Source organism: Epinephelus fuscoguttatus, linkage group LG12, assembly GCF_011397635.1.
Source record: "Epinephelus fuscoguttatus linkage group LG12, E.fuscoguttatus.final_Chr_v1".
Taxonomy (NCBI): domain Eukaryota; kingdom Metazoa; phylum Chordata; class Actinopteri; order Perciformes; family Serranidae; genus Epinephelus; species Epinephelus fuscoguttatus.
The window spans coordinates 14471960-14489399 of NC_064763.1; the positions used below are offsets into that span (position 1 = coordinate 14471960).

The 17440-nt window shown below is 40.5% G+C and overlaps 1 protein-coding gene across 5 annotated transcripts in view; it reads left to right on the top strand.

The window, feature by feature from the left end:
- Positions 1–17440, top strand: part of cadm1a (cell adhesion molecule 1a) — a 591315-nt gene that overhangs the window by 562828 nt on the left and 11047 nt on the right. The gene's annotated exons all lie outside the window — the stretch shown is intronic.

Sequence of the window (17440 nt, forward strand, 5' to 3'; positions counted from 1 at the left end):
AAAACAGTCTTGGAATTGCATAAATTGGGTATGACTGGAAAGCTGAGAGTCTTGTGGATTCAATGAGCCCAATTCTATTCATGTGAGATTATGTTAGTCCCCATTGTAGCCATTTTTATTGTAGTGAGACCATTTGAAATTGCTGTATTGGTATTAGAGCTAAGGGTGGGTGCTGGAATGGGTGTAGATGAGGGGCCCAGTTTGGAAAATTCAGTCCCCCTGTCCATAATTCCTAATGGCTGGCCTGCTTCCGAGGCTTTGGTCACTCTTGTGCCATTTTCTTCCCTTATGTGCACTCGGTCTGGGTGTTGGCAGACAAAGCCGGAGTAAATGTTTTTTTCCAATTTTATTCAGTGAAGCTACAACCAGGGATTTGTCACTGCAAGGATATTCCTTTAAAAAACCTATCAATAAACAATACCCTCAGTATTTTGTGTAAATAGGACAAACCCAGTCGTGGAGATCATCCATTGTCACACTCACTTTTAGCAGCACTGATACAGCGTCTGGCTATGATGTGAGCTGTATTTGGAATACAGCAGATTTCCTTTCTTTTTATACCTGACACCATCCATGCATGTAAGCTGGTCTGAATTTCCTTTGAGGTGAGGCTCGGATTAGAGGCCGACACCATGCACTCAGCTAAAGGATTTTATTATCACTGCCGGTTTTTGTCAGCGTTGCTACACCTGGTGGAGATTGTGCCACAACAGTGCTCCTCAAAGACGGCCAAAATAGCATGACAAAGCAGGCATACAGGGACTGTGATAACGAAGAAAATATTCTGCTAGGCCTCCATCTTTACATAATGGCCAAATTCCATTTTTTCCCCCTCTTGGCTCTGCAGCGTTACTGTCTGTTAGCAGCCACAGGTCTGTGGAACAAAGGTCAAACGTCACAAAGTCCTTTTATGTACTTTTGAAAAATCACACTGTGCTGGTTCAGAAAAAAATGAAGCCAACGTCTACATTAATTTGGAACAACCTCTTTTAACAGACAGTTACTCTCATTTCAGTGGGTGTGATTAAACATTTATATGAAATTTCAATTATAGTCGTCCTTTTGAGACTTCTTGGTGTTGTTTACATACATCCTTGTTTTCCCTCGTGGCAGCCTGTCCTTATGCACAGTATGTGTGAGAAGTGCTGAAGTGTTTACAGTCTAGCACTAGCTATAGAAGAAGAATTTGCATTAATCTGCACGACTTTGTAGAAGAAGTGGTGTTGGAACCGCAGTGATGTACTCAATACTTGCAGATCATGCAGGGGCAATCATTGGTTTTTGACTCTACATTTCCTCAAAGGACAGCCTCATCAAGATCATCTGCAGTTGATTGAACTGTGAAAACTGTTAGCTGGATTGGCATAAAATTTGGTGTAATGTTCCCCTCAGGATGTGTCTACAAGTTGCTACATGCTAATGTCAGGCTTATCTTGGTTGGTGATGTTAATTTCTCCCAGATTTCTGATCATATTCCTGTTAAAACATGTCCAGTTGTGAATATTTTTGTTTAGAAGTTTTTACTGGTGATTATTCAGGCGATACTTAATTATATTGTTCCATGGCTGCAAGCGCTAAATGCTAACATCAGGTAAATAAGTAATTTTGGTTGCGGATGTTGATTCAGGTTTAGAAGCTTTTTTTTTGGTGATTTTTCACAGCACTAAGTGGCACTTTACTCCATTACAGTCATCTCCCTCACTGCTACATGTAGCCACATGCTAACATCAGGGAAAAAATATAATCTTGGTTGCAGATGTTGTTAATTTCTCCCAGATTTCAGATCATATTCCTGTTAAAACATGTCTAGTTGTGAATATTTTGGTTTGGAAGCTTCACGTGGTAATTTTTAACACAATACTCCATTAGGGTCATTCTCTGGCTGCAAGTACACAGCTAGAAGTGTTACATGCTAACTTCAGGAAAACATGTTATTTTCATTGCAGATGTTGTCGGTGCCTCCCGGATTTCAGATTCTATTCCCAGTGAAACATGTCTGGTCATGAAAATTTGGGGTTAGGAGCTTTTTTTGGTGACGCTATACTCCATTACAGTCATTTCCTTCACTGCTACATGTAGCCATATGCTAACGTCAGTGGAAATTGTAGGCTTGGTTGCCAGTGATGTTAATTTTTTCCCAGATTCCGGATCATATTCCTTTGAAACATGTCCAGTTGTGAATATTTTGATTTGGAAGCTTTTATTGGTGATTTTTCACACATTATTTCTTAGGGTCATTTTTCTGGCTGTATGTGCACTGCTACAAGTGCTAAAGGCTAACAATAGGTAAACATGTAATTTCGGTTGCTGAGGTTGTTAATTTCTCCCTGATTTAAGAGTATATTCCTACTGAAACATGTCTGGTTGTGAAGATTCAGGTTTAGAAGCTTTTGTTAAAGAGGTTTAATGGTAGGAAGGGAAACTATATTCCGTAACAGTCATTCCCCTCACTGCTGCATGTAGCCACATGTTAACATCAGGGAAAATGCAATCTTGGTTGCTGATGTTGTGAATTTCTACCCAGTTTCAGATTATATTCCTGCTGGAACATGTACGCTTGTTAATATTCAGGTTTAGAAGCTTTTATCGGTGATTTTTCATGGTGGAAGGTGGTACTATACTCCATTAAATTCATTTCCCTCACCGCTACATGTAGCCACATGCTAACTTCAGGGTAAAATGTAATCTTGGTTGCTGATGTTGTTAATTTCTCCCAGATTTCGGAACATATTCCTGTTGAAGTTGTGAAGATTAAGGTTCAGAACTTTTTGTTGATGGTTTTTTTATGGTAGAAAGTGATGCTATTCTCTGTTACTGTCACCTTCCAACTGCAATGATGCAGAAAAGCTGTACGTGCTGACTAATCAGAGCAGACTGAGCTTTTTCAGGAGGGGCTTAAACACACAGTGACTAAAACGTTGCACATCAGACAGAAGGTGAATGCAGGTGTTTTAGCACAGATGGTATGAGTGAAATAAAAAATTTTTGAACATTAAAGCATATAAACACATTCTAGTAGGGACCCAAAACACATGCATGAATCAAAATGCACATAATTGGTCCCCTTTAAAGCAACTCAAGGGGAAATTAAGGAGGAAAACAAACTACTTAAGGCACTAACAGAGTAGCTGTAGTTGAACCAGACCTTAACCAAAGTAGTGAGAGAGTCGAATAAAAAAGAACACACAATGTAAAAAAAAAAAAGACTAAAGCTGCAAATCATCAAAACTATTCTTTCATTTGTTGATTTATGGAAATAGGTAGAGTCAGTGAGGTAAGCTATGGAAGTGCGCGTGTAAACAGATCATCTCTGTGTACGACCTTGACCAGAGAATGTACAACAGTCTGTTTACTGCGTGTATGTAAATGTAGCCATTGTCTCAGGCTCTTTTTCCAGGATTAGCCCGTCATTTCCTTGGCACAGTTCCTTCACCCAGGGATGACTCTGCTGTGTACACAGATCTACACAAAGCCCCTGATGTCATTTCACTGATACCATTCTGTCTCACAACACCGGGATACACACAGTCTCCTCTGTTGTTATTATCTCCGTACCAAGAGCAGGAGACAAAGGACTTAAATTAGGGACTCAATTCAATCAGTGCCTTACATTTCTGTCACTTTGACCTTGAGGAGATTTTTCAGTTTAGATCACAGTTTTACTTTTTAATGACAAGTAACATTAATTTATTTGTAATGAATAGATGACTAATTGTCAGTCAGTAATGTGACCTTATCTCTGTTTAAGTCAGAAGATTTTCTAACACAAGGGAATCCTCAGATGAAGAAAGAAATATCATTCAACATGAGCACACACACACGCAAACCAGGCTTCTGGCCACCTTTTGCATCCACAAGCATAAATCCTGGGGAGTTTTTCAGCCGTTGAAATGACCGAGGCTGGAGGCAGCTCGGTGACAGCGGGATGGGAGGAGAGTGTTCGGGGGGAGGGGGTTGATAATCACGCATGAGAGAAGAAAGGGGCAGTCTGGTGGATGGAGAGAATCTCCACTGGGCTTCTTTTTTTTTTTTTCAAACAGTGTCCCCATTAACAGGACTGATGTGCATCTCTGCAACAAGCTGCAAACTCATTTGGCCTTGGGAGCCATAGAGAGTCCTCAATGTGTTAGGATAAGTCACTCCTGAGACCACTAAAAGCCATTATTAGAAGGTGTTTATTGAGCTAGCCGTGGCCTAGATACAGCTTAATATCCTGAGAACAGTTATAGCCCATAATTATATTACATTTTGGATGAATACCGGCTGTGATTAGATAAATGATGAATAGTCCCATCAGAAAAAAAAAAAAACAAGGTACAAGGTTTCTTAGGAGATAATGCAGTATTGGCTTATTTCTTCAAGGGGATGGAACATTTGCTTTCTCTCTCATGACTGTATTGTTTGGCACTATAAATAGATTTCATTACATGCACAAAGCTTTATATTACATGTGAAATACCACAAAGAAAGTATACACCAGCATCTTTTGCATGGCATTCTCCCCCCCACCTGTCTACCAGGTGTAAATGAACACTAATATTCAATCTCATTTCTACCATTCCCCGAGTTTCTCATTCAGCTGCTTGAGCTTTCTATTTTAAAAGTTTGTGCCCGAAAGTGAAGGTTGAAATCAAATACTGGCGATGTGTTATTTTCAGCAGACAGTGCCTCAGTATAACTGCTATTGCAACTGTCGTTTTGCTGCGACAAAAGAAAAGATTTTAGGATGAAAAAAGATATGAACTCATAATGAAATGAAGTGTCACTGTCCTCTTTGCTTTGTCTAATTGAATTACATTAAAATGATGTTACAGCAGCCCCCACCTTTCCAGTCTGGTAGAAAAGCTCATTTGAAAAGGAAGTCCAACGAAATTATAGCAATCTCTGATAAGTTAGGAATGCAAAATTAGAGTCTGTATGGATTCCCTGTGAAGTCACTTCTTTGTTTCTCTCCTATTGATTGTTTGACCAAAAATGATTAGTTATATCTGCCTTGAAACAATTAGTCTGGAGCCTACCTCAAATTATACTGCTCCTGTTTTAAAGAAATTAGTTTCTCAATGTTTCTTCCACTCCAGGAAAACAAATGTGAATGTTACAATGCTCCCATCCCTCCTCATAACTAATGCAGGAAATCAGTATGATATTTATGGTAAAAGTTGCTGATCATAGATTTAAATTTATTTTGTTTGATTACATTTTATATCTTTATTTACCCCTTTGCTGAAAAAGAGACAAAGCTGTGACCCCCTACCCAGGATGTAGCGGATAGTTGAAACTTTATGCTTCAACAACACTGTGGTTAATGTGATTGGTTTTCCGCTTTCGGAAGAGACAACCAATTTTGGGTGGATGGGTGTAACAAACACCAACTTTCAACCAGGAGAGCAGTGTTTGCATCCGGCAAGATAATAAAGTCCAACCATGTGCATTAGTTGTTGAGTGCAAAAAAAAAGGTCAATTCATGGTGTTGTAGCGACATCGTATGTTTATTTTGAAAGACACTGCACTTAAACTGTACACCTCCTGTGAAAACGGAAGTGTATTTTGAAAACAGACAATGCATGTAATAGGCTGAAGTTGACATGGCGTTCCAGGTCATCAACAACCAACGCACCCATGTTGGTAATAATAAAGCTAACTGGTCAATGTGTGAACGCAAAAAAAGTGTTGCAGATTGATTTAGCATTAGCAAGCTCACATGATTGCACAAGGATTTGTTAACTAAATAAGTTTTATAAATAGGACAATTTATCTCACTAATAATGTTGAATTCATGATAATGTGTGTTTTCAGGCACAATTACTTTTTGAAAAAAATTAAATTGAATTTTTAATTATCTTATAAAGAGGTAAATTGGTAACCCCCCTGCGGTAACTCTGAGGACCCCCTGTTGAAGACTCGGGATGTGGTGGATCCGTTAAAACTTTGTTTCAGCAATGCTGTTGTGCTGTGTTTAGGCACAGAAATCACTTGGTTATGACATAAATTATGGCACAATCCCAGCTGGAAAAGCAGCAACGTTTTAGTGAGAGACAACCGATTCTTGTGCCACTAGCCCCCTGGCAGGAAGTACAGCAATGTCTGCTTCTTGTGGTACTGTCTCCGCTGGAAAAACAGTGACAGGTCATTAAAAATGCCCACATTTGAGGGCTAGAATTCTGCCCGAAACATGGCAACACTCCCTAAGACACAACACAACTGTAAGTCTCGAACAGTGGTTTGCGGCTTGGCAGGTGTCTCGCCAACGGGCCACAGGATCCACCATCCCCCTTTACCTCTTGATTAGAAGGTCTGCAACATGACGATTTCTGTTAATGAAAAGACGAAGTTTGCTCTGTCATGATGCTCTGTAAAACTTTTGATTTTCTGCCATGATCTTAATGGAGCCCACCATGAATTTTACACATAAAGCAACATAAAATGACCCTATGATAATCAGGCTGTTGCATTATGGGAAATGTAGGTTCCATCCGTTTTGGAGTTTGACCCACATTAGTGAGTGAGAGTCTGGATATTTCAACTTATGCTTCAATTTTGACTATTCTTGTTTCATGCCTGTCTCTTGAGAGCTCTCCAAACTTATTCAAGTGCAACTCTGAATTGCCAGAATATTCTTTCAATATCACACGTTATCAGGTTTAGATCCTGGAGCAGAGTGTTTTTGGTTCCTCCAGTCACTGTAACAGATATCAAAAGTAATGAGGCCTTTAAATCACAGACAACCCTTTTCAGAATCGGGGATCAGGCTGGTAAAGCCAGACATGTCTCTTATATCACTGCTAAAGTCAAAATTTTATGACACTGATTTTAATCATTTCATTTTCAACTTTATCTGACCCCTCCACTTCTCTTTTTTTTTTCGGCCGGTGTTTTTAACGGCGCCGCTCTCTTCTTAAAGTGCAACACTTTTTTGACGTTCTGAAAAAGACTCAATAAATCTCAGGCCGAGTCGCTCTGTATGTAAGCGGTGTGGTGCGCTACCCGAGAGGCAAAAGATTTAACTGACATTTTTAAATAGGTTCAATGAATAGGTTCATTGGGACTTTAATTACATTCACTCTTTAACCGAGAGTGTTGTGGGCAATGGAAGTGGATCTTGACAAGGCAATGTGCTCTTATGACACCCCACCCACATAGCACTGCTGTATTCCTGATTGCCCTTCTATCTGCAGGCAGCACGGGCACACCAGTGAAATCACTAATGCTTAATTAGCAGATTAGAAGATCCAATTAGGAGATCTCCTCTGTCTCAAATCAGGCCTCTGTCAACATGTCCTATGAAAATGAGATACTCCACGTTCCCACTTAAGGTGGGCGTTTCTCCCACTGCCAAAATGACCACTCTTGATTGACTGTTGCGTGCTTTGTTTAGCCCCGTGGACACCTTGTCTGAAGCTCATTCGTGATTAATCATTTATATTTCGAGCACATTTCAAAGGGAGACTGAGCTGTGTGTCAGCTTTGAGATAAGTCCAGACAGCATTGACGTAATATGAAAACATGGAGCTTGATACTGCAACTCTTTGTTTGTGTATCTTGCTTTTAAACTGACACTATCGGTCTTTCAGTTGTATGTTGAAGGACCTTTATATGGTTTAAATGACCACTAGACATTTACTTGTTGATTATTTGTACAACCAAACAACAAAACCATTGATGACATTTGTTGTAAACATTAAAGGGACACTTCAGATGTTTTGAAGCAGACTGGAGTCGACATGGAAGTTAAGCAATCTGCTGCTGCGGAGGGGTCAGCAACAAAACGTGTTTCTGCCACTTGAAAAAAATCAATTTCCATTTAAGTGTACGCTATATTGACAGTATTTTCAGTGATTTACCTTAATGTCAGACAGTGATTTCCAACTGGAAAAATGAAGCCATTATGTCGCTCTCTTCAAAGCCAGACTCCATTGAGAAAAACAATGATTAAACATATCTGAACGCAGGAGCTGCTGATCTACCACTGCCTTGACACTTTGTTTGTGTTATTGTGTGACTTTGGAACTTAAAGGGGTTAGTTCAGATTTACCAAACTCACACAATAACACAAACTAACTAACCAACCAAAGAGGGGTAGACCAGCAGCTCCCGAGTTCAGTGAGCTAAAATTATGTTTTTCCCAGTTGAGTCTGGTGGCTTTGATGAAAGCATAGATGGGGAACTGAAGCCATTAACAGCTTTCCCGTCAAAACGAGCTGTCCAACTGTGAGGTCAAGCACTGAAAGTACTGTCAGTATAGTGTACACTTAAACTGATATTGCTTTTTTTACGTTGGACATTTTTTAGGTGGCTAAAATGCGTTTTGTTGCTGACGCCGTCCTGAGCTGTATGTTGCTTAGCTTCTGTGTCAGACTCCAGCCTGCTTCTCCAAACTGGGGGCCGCTGACTGACATCTAATGTATGTACATACACTGACTATAAATAAGTACCCCCACAGAAAACTGCCCAATCACAGTGGAGGAGAGACAAATACCACAAAGACCAACAGTCACACCTTACACGTACAAGTGCTGAACAGCAACAATGGAGGAGAAATGTGTCAGTATACTGTGTATATATTAAGATTAGTTTCCTCTTATGAGCCCACATAGACTGGCAGGTCCGTCCTCTCTCCCTACATGTTTAAGTTTTCCCTTCATACAGAACAATGGCCAGAGCAAGTACTCGACCTTGTGCCAACATTTTTACTTCTGCAGATATTCCATATCATAGAAACATGACGCAACCAAATAGCTGAACAAACAATGTGCTCCAAAGTGCTCTCAAGCGCTCCCTGCTGGGCATTGAAAAATGCTTTGGTGGACGCAGGGCCTCAGGCTTGGTTTTGGTCTCTGTCAGCTCTTAAGGCGCTGACACACCAAGCTGACGGTTGTAAGTCTGTCAATGTTTAGCTACTGATGAGAGTCTGTTGCCCCAGTGTGTCCCACGCCATTTGCCCTCGTCCACCCCCGTTGGCTTTTTTCAGTCTAGTGTGTTTAATGAACGTCAGCAATGGTAGAGTCCATTGGTGAATGAAATCACTCTGGTTGGCAGTTCAGCTCAGCGCACAAGAAGAAAAATGAAAGTGAGGAAAGTAAACAAAGAACTTAAGGTCAAAAGGTATGAAGTGAGATCAATACAAACTTGTCGCATAAGGTAAAATTGTTTTTCTTTAGTCATTGAGCTCTTTAGCAGAAACACTTCCCGGTGGTTTGTGTTATTGTTCACTGGTGCACAGTAAATGTTATCTGTTCTTTCAACATTGGATTGGGTTGTTAATGTGCTAACTGGCTAAGTAACATCAAAACGTTCTTCCAGTTTCCCTTTTTGAATGACGAATACAGACTTTCGCCACCTGCTGGTGGGGTGAGTTATTTCCTTCACGCAGATGCATAATGTACATGCTGGTTGGTCGTCAGCTGTAGTCTTTGCAGTGTTTTCATTCACAGCTTTTTGGAGGAGACATAGGCAACATTAGGCAAAGCAACTGTCTGCTTTTGTAGCCGCTACATCTTTGAAGTTGGTTTGGTGTGTCTGGGCTTTAAAAAAAACACATACCCTGCTCTCTAGCTGCTGGGATCTCACCTGTATTCATCAGCTAGTTGCTAACTTTGTATTTGCTGGGTAGGTAGCATGCAGTTTATCACAGCTTGTGAACTGAAAACATTTGTCTACTTTTGTCTACTTTTGCTGAAACAGTGTTTGTCACAGTGTAGAGACCAAACCAAACAGTCTGTGTGCTGTAAAACTAAAAGAATGAGCTAAAATATGACAAAAAGCTTGAGAGAGCTGCAGAGTGTGGAGATAAGTGTCTGTTGATTTCACACTGAGCGACAAGAAAGTGGAGAAACGGCTGTCAGACAGAACTGAAAATTCTCCTTTGAGTCATGATCACTAAATTAATGGCCAAATGGCTCTTTCAAGTAGTTATAAATGGCACCAACCATTTTGGGATATTGCTTGCTTTTGTAATTAATATCAAGACTTGCAGATTGTTAGAGTCTGATGTGGACGTTAGGTGCTTTTTATCAGCGACAGAAGTGACTTTTAAGGCAGTAACTGAAATTGCCTTGAATGTGCACTTCTTTGATTGCTAAAACAATGACCCATGCAATTTGAAGTTTGACTCCCTGTGTGAGAAAATAACACAAATATACTGTATTTCACTAGGTGACAGTAATTGCTCATAAGTGATACTCACTGATATGACATGCAAATTGCTTTATATGGGATCATTGGGACTGAGTGCTTCCAGAAACTGACAGCACATGCTCTGCAGCTGTCATCCAGGCACTTCTTTGGGCTTACAAACAGGGCTCTTTAAATATGGAACCCAAACAACCCTCTTTTATTTTTCGGTTTTGATTATGACAGAAATTGTCGGCTTCGTCTTCCAAGTGAGAACTCTAAATGCTACTGCAGCATAACTGACCTCGAAAAGGCAAGACCTAGCAAGCAAGTTGAGCTTTGTGATCACTTTGATTTTGGGAAAGAGAGTGCCTAATGATGAATCATACATTTATTTCATTTCATTTTTTAAATTAAAATTCCATCTTTAAAAGACTCAGACTGCAACCAAACTCGAGAAAAGAGGATGTCAAGGAATCATGGCTGCTGTGCACCATCAGTAATGAAAACACAGTGCCAGAGCTAAATTTACTGTAGGTAACAACACTACATGAAAATCACACTATGAAACCCTCCTGTTACAGCAATGAATATGAATTGTTTTTGTTTCAGAGTGCAGGAGGTGTTTACATCACGTCAAATAGATTCTCCTTTTGTTGTTTTCTGTTGGTTTCTGTCACGTTTAGAGAACAGAGAAAAGATATTTGTTATTTAATCATGTCATACCATAGGCTCCTGACATGCAGATTATTAATGAATTATTTCTTAATTGGGTACAAGCTAAGTTCTGCAAAATGACATGACAAAAACATGCAGATACTTAGCAGATTTTCAATCAGCTTTGTATCATAACAATGTGGGTAGTCTGTGTGGCTGTACTGTGGTAGACTGCCCTCCATCCAACCCAGGGGTCGGCAGCCTTTACTATTAAAAGAGCCATTTTTGGCCAAAAAATAAGATAAAATCTGTCTGGAACCGCAAACACATTTGAATAAAGGTAACAGCTTATTTTAGCCCATTGATATTAAGAATACTTCTAAATAAGCATTCGTTAATATGATTTACTACAAGGTGGCTACTCTGCAGTGAGCTATTTATAATTATTTAGTACTTAAACTTTATAGCGTTGGTGGTGAGAGCAAATTAATCTGTCCACACACTATTAAATCCTCCAAGACTTTTCCTCTTTTGGAATTCATAGCTAGCCTCAGTGAAGTTTCAACACATTCTCACTCCGACCTCATCACATATTGACATTTGATCATGGACTTTCCACATCCACATACGATGTGCAAGGTACCCTGGGTGAGTTGGTTGTTGACATTGTTTCAGAAGCAAACACACGTGGTTAAGTTTAGGAAAAAACAACAGGATTTGGCTTTAGAAGCTTACGGGACACAAACACCGGTCTTTTGGGTGAAAGTCCGTGTTTGTTGTACCCATCCACCACTCCTCCCACCTGCTCCAGTTGGACTTTCGCTGCTTAACATTCGTCCTTGTCCCGCTGCATTCCCCATGACGTTGCTTGGCACTGTTAACGGCAACCAACCGCGTATCATGCAGACGTTAAATGACACCTTTTTTGATTGGTTTCTGACACTACAAGTCTCTGCCCAAGTGCCGGATTTTAACGACTTCAAAGTGAGACCGGACTCAAAGTTTAGTAAAATTTAGAGAGAAAGGCATCAGGCACCAGTTTTAAACGCATGGTTTTGTTCTCCTTTTGTAATGTGTCCTGGTCCTTTTTGAGCTGTGAAAGCCGTTAGCAAAGGATTCAAGAGATCCCAATCTCCCCTCACATTTCTCCACTTTTGATTTTAGACTTGCGATTAGTTCACTCACTGGTTGCGACTTTGTGTCAGACTTACCTGACATATCCTTGCGGACAATATCGCACAGTGTAGTTGCCAGTTCAGCGTTGCACATTGTTTTGCGCTTTTTGCCAACATTGTCAGGAAACCTTAAGAAAACCGTAAATAATATACCCGCTTTCCCGTACACTTTGATTCAGCGTTCCAGTGTTTGTCGAGAAACGGAGGAATAAGTGCATATTTAATAACTCATCTTTATGATTATGGATCATCCAGACGCGTTGTCACTCATTCGTTCCATGCCACTAGAACTGGAAAAAACAGTAAGACCAGGCACTGCTGATCTAATATATATCATGATTATATGACTGCACTGTCTGTTTGTGTTGACTAAATTGTTTTCAGAAACATGTTTTAGTGCCCTGTTTAGCTTTTATAGCAAGAGTTGGTGAACAGAAAGTGGACGCCACACTACTTCCTGCACGGTGAAAACAGAGGCTGAGAGATTAAATGATAAAACTAGGCAGTGCTGATAAATATAAACCAAGATTCTGTTACTGTGTTGCCTATTTCTTGCCTCAAATGTTTTCAGAAACATGTTCTACCTCACTGTTTAACTGTAATATGAGACTGTTTGTTGCCAGTCAGTCGCCATTGTGTCAAACGGACGAGTTCATATTCCCAGCGGGGGCGTTTATTAGTGCAGTGCAGCACAGTACATTCTGGTAGCTGAAGGTTTTCTATATCTTAAGCAAAAGCAAATGCCACTGTCCTTTTTCTCTTCTTTTCTGTGGCCATGTAGCACCGATTTTAAATGTATTTGCATATCTACTGCAAAGACAGCTTGGTTTTATGAAAAGACCAACTTTCCAGTACTGAAATACTTCTTTAACACACTGTCATCTCTAATAAAGAGGAGACAGGACCTGCTGTATTAATTAACACTCACCTTTCAGACTCAGGGTTTATATCTGAAATTCTAGTCAGATCACATCCAGTAAATTAACAAAGAGTATGCCAGTTGATACAGAAAGAAAGGCAACAGGATTAAATAAAAATAACTATGAATAGTTCCTGACAGTGAAGCTGAAGGATCATTTGGTTTGTTAAAACTTGGATCCTTTTTCTTAGTTTTGGAAGTAATTTTACGTAAATTTAACTAGCCAATTAATTCCTAGATCTCAGCTGTTAACTTTTAACCTTTTTCGACCAAAATTAGCATGCGTATCCAGGTTTTGTTAAACATGAGAAAAACAGTTTTAAAAAGGCCACAGAGTGTATTCCCATTCTGAGTAGACCACAGCTGTGTACACGGTGGTTACTTCTTATTTAATATCTCTTACTTTTTCAGTCTCAAACTCGCCGCCTAAATTATGACTGATGCTCAAGGAGTGCTTTGATGGATCATGGGTGTATTAAGAGAGCTGGTTTCAGCTTTGGAAGCGAGGCCCATTCATTGCTATGAAAGTCGCTCAGTGGTACATGAGGCCCAAAAAATGCTCCATTTGTGGGATTTAAAAATACCCAGATCTTCCACATCAAGGGGCCCATAGAGCTGACTCAGACTGACCCAGAGTCAGAAAATCAGTCCATTTAAACTGCGAGTTTTATTTCTATTTTCTTTAATCTGTGTAATAGAGAGTGTTTGATTTCTAAATGAGTAAAGTGTCCTTCTGGCCCCATAAGAATGATGACCAAAGCTACAAAAATAAGACCCAGGTTGCATCTCTTAAATTGCAACTTCCATAGGCTATTTCTTCAGCCACTGTGCAATCAATCATTTGGTTTGACATTCCTTACTGGTCACCAGGTAGCCATGAAATGATTGATATTCGTGGTCCACAGAAGATGGTTTCTGTGGATTTTGTTGACCCTTTTTGTCTCCCTCCACCCTCATGTCAAAGCTATTCCTGAAAAACATGGCACCTTGTCAAGTATTTTGAAAATCAACCTCTTCAAACGCACAGATCTTTATTTTAAATTCTAGCGGAGATCCCAAAGTTTCCAAAGATAACAAATATGTCAGGCTGAATTAATGTGAAATGGGATATTAAATGATGCATAAGACATGTACAATATTTCTTTTTGATGGAATGGTTATATAAAAAAAGAACTCTGGGGTTGGAATATTTCTCTTAGTGTAAGCATCATATAACTTCAATGAAGAGCTGGAACAAGATGTCAAACTCAAGGATTTCTAACCTTAAAGGAACCTCTGTGGAAAAATGATTTCCATGCGGTTTGCTGTGGATTTTCATGCTCCTTCAGACTGAGAGGATGTTTTGGTGACCCCAGAACCTTCCCTCTAGCACCACCAACACGCCAGACTAGCCCCATTACAGGTATGGCTCTAAAGGGCCGGTCTTGTTTACACAGGTTAATCCACACGACAGAGCTTATTATGGCATGAAGTAACATACGATATGATGTAGACATGTGGACTTGTTGTAGAGACTTTGATGTTCTCTTCTCCCCTCCCTCTTAAATGAATTTAATCCAGGAACATTTGACATAGACAACCGAGAATTATTTTCTGCAGCCGTCCGAGCCACCTCCACCACCCTGACCACGCCGCACACAACACACACACACGCTCGCCCGCTTCCCCCAAAGCCAAAGTCCACATTAACATCGTAATAGGAAAGTGTGTTAAAGCACAGCTTTAGCAGCCTGACAAGAGCGAATTGGATGTCAGAGGGATTCCTGCTCAGTTTAATTGAATCTGCCCAGCACTAAAAAAGAAAATCTGAAGTCAAAATAACCTATTAGATCTATCAGGTAATGTTTTGTTGAGTTTGACAGGTAGCACTGCTCTGCCTCCCCCACCTCCCTCTTTTATTCCCGCAGGTTGGCTAAGGCATGGGGTGTAGAGGTGGGCGGCAACTGATGTAATCCATGATGTTTCTCTCTCTGTTTCTGCTATTCGTTAATAAATTGTGGCCTGCTGCTTCTTTTTCCTGGAGCTCACTCAGCAAATCCCTTGAGTGCAGAACGAGGCTGGAGGAGCGTGCAGAGGGGTTTTAGTGAGTTGCTACAGCTAATGGATGGTGGGGGCTGATGGTTTCCTCCACGTGCACTGATTGCCAAAGACTGGCTGTTGTTCAGTGTCCTGGCTTTACTTTCTCTGGCATTCCCTATTTTCTTGTCTTTAAAAAAGGCATTAGCTCAGAAGTGAAGGTTAAGTGTTTGGCGTAATGGTATCTTAATAAGCTAAAAGCACAAAAATGCATTAGTAATGTATACATTATATTAGATGCCAAAGTGTTATGTGAATGGCAAATTAATTCCAGGTTACATCTCAGCAACACTTCACCATATAAGTCATCTTCTCTCTACCACCTCCATCCACTTTACTATATAGTGCAGGACTATAAAAAAAATAAAAAAAAGTGCTTCTCCTAAGTGCTGTGAAGGACTAATCTCATCCACAAACAGATATTAACTTTGGGTTGTCATGGATCCCGACACCTGATCAATAGCTTTCACATAGCATTACAGCCAGGAGCCATAAAGGCTTGTTGTTCACTTACAGGCACTTTTTAAAACTTAATGCTTAAAAACATTGTCAACTTTTCCCACTCCGTGAGTAATTTGTGAATATTTTGTTTTCTGCACATTAAAGTTTCTCCTTGAGATGTACTCTAAAATGTTCTCAGCATTAAACTGATGCAAGAAATACATTGTTAGGGTAAAATACTGAAGGACAGATTTACTAAGACTTTACTCAGATATTAAGTATTCCAGCCCTTTCTCATTCCCATGTTGTGAAATAGTGACACCTTGTCAGGCCCCTCAGTGTATGACACAATACCACGGGCACCCTTTTGCGCCTTTATGAGTAGCACTGGGCTTCCAGCTAACTCTAATGAAACCCATCTGCAGCAATATTTGACATTCAGAGCAAGTGACGTAGGATAAAGAGCGAGAAAGTTGGCATGGGGTGGGCGTGAGGGGTGGCTGGGTCAAACAAATACAGACTTTCACCCAGGAGCCTGCTGTTTGTGTCCTGTGAGAAACCAAAAGTCACTGCTGTTGTAACTTAATGTTAGTCAATCAATGTTAATTTCATTAACAAAAACTATGACGAAAATCATTCACCAATGACCCTCTTTCTCCATGACAAAGATGAGACGTTGAAGAGCTAAAATTATATCTTCAATAATTAAACCTATGACGAAATCTGTGTTTCATTTGTGATGATGAGACAAGACTGGACAACAATGTTAGCAGTGGACTAAACGGACATTCAAAATGAGGTGAAAAGACAGAATAAGGCTCAGTACCTTGCTCAAGGACACTTCAACATGCAGACTGGAGGAGCATGGGATGGAACCGCTGACCTTCTGATGACGACCCACTCTAACACTGAGCCACAGCTGCCCCGAAACATGATGTTCTATCTAAACCTAACTAAGCAGGTTTCTTGCCTAAACCAAAGCATGACTGCTTGACAACGTAAACCATGTGTTATAACATGTTTGATCCGGGAGACAGCTGTACGTCATATACAGCCACTAAAGGGTGCATTTCATAAAGACATTAAAGGGTTCCTTTGGCATTAGCATCACACAGCAATGTGTAAGAACATGTTGGTATTTGATGACCTGGGATGAGAATGTGTTGCGCATTCTGCAAGCAGCAATCTGTGGGGTAGAAAAAATGAAGCCAATGTGAAAGTGCCAAAAACTGCAGTTCTTTAAATGGCCTCTTGAGGCTGGCTCCAAAAGCAAGTCAGTCCCCATAGACCCCCATGTTAAATGCCCAACTGTGCAGCAGAAATAAACGTGTTAACAGCTTCACCCTCTCATCCAAATTTGGTGACTCCTTGCTTCAAAAAACCAAGATGGCGATGGCTGTAATGCTGAACTGAAACTGAAAACAAGAGTCCAAAAACCAATTGATGACATCACAGTTGCTACAGTTGCTGCATGGCTTTATGGCTTTCTGCCCCAGACATGTGCTGTATAGCTGGGAGTCACACTTTCCTTGTCATTTGAGTCTTGATGAGTGCCTTCTGATTGCATATGCATTTAAAGTAGGATTGTGCAAATAATCAGAGGTTGACTGATGGAACGTATTCCACTGAATTGAGGTCACTTGCAACTGTCAGTTTTGCAGAGAAAAAGGAGGCGTAAACATAGCGTGGAGGGATTTACAAGAGCCACAAGGAAGACTGTAGAGTGGAAAGAAACATGCATTAAATACAGATGGATGGATGGATGGATAGATGGATGGTCCGTCCATTAGCCATACCAGCTTATCCTTGAGGGGTCAAGAGGGGTGTTGGAGCCAATCCCAGCTGACATTGGGCAAAAGGCAGGATCCACTCGAGACAGGCTGTCCAGTCAATCAAAGGGCTCACACTAAGACAGACAACCATTCACACCTATGGACAGTTTAGAGCCATCACTTTAACTAACATACATGACATACATCGGACTGTGGGAGGAAATCAACGCAGGCACAGAGAGAACACACAGTCAGAGTGAACCCCAACCACTGCACCACCTTGTTGCACA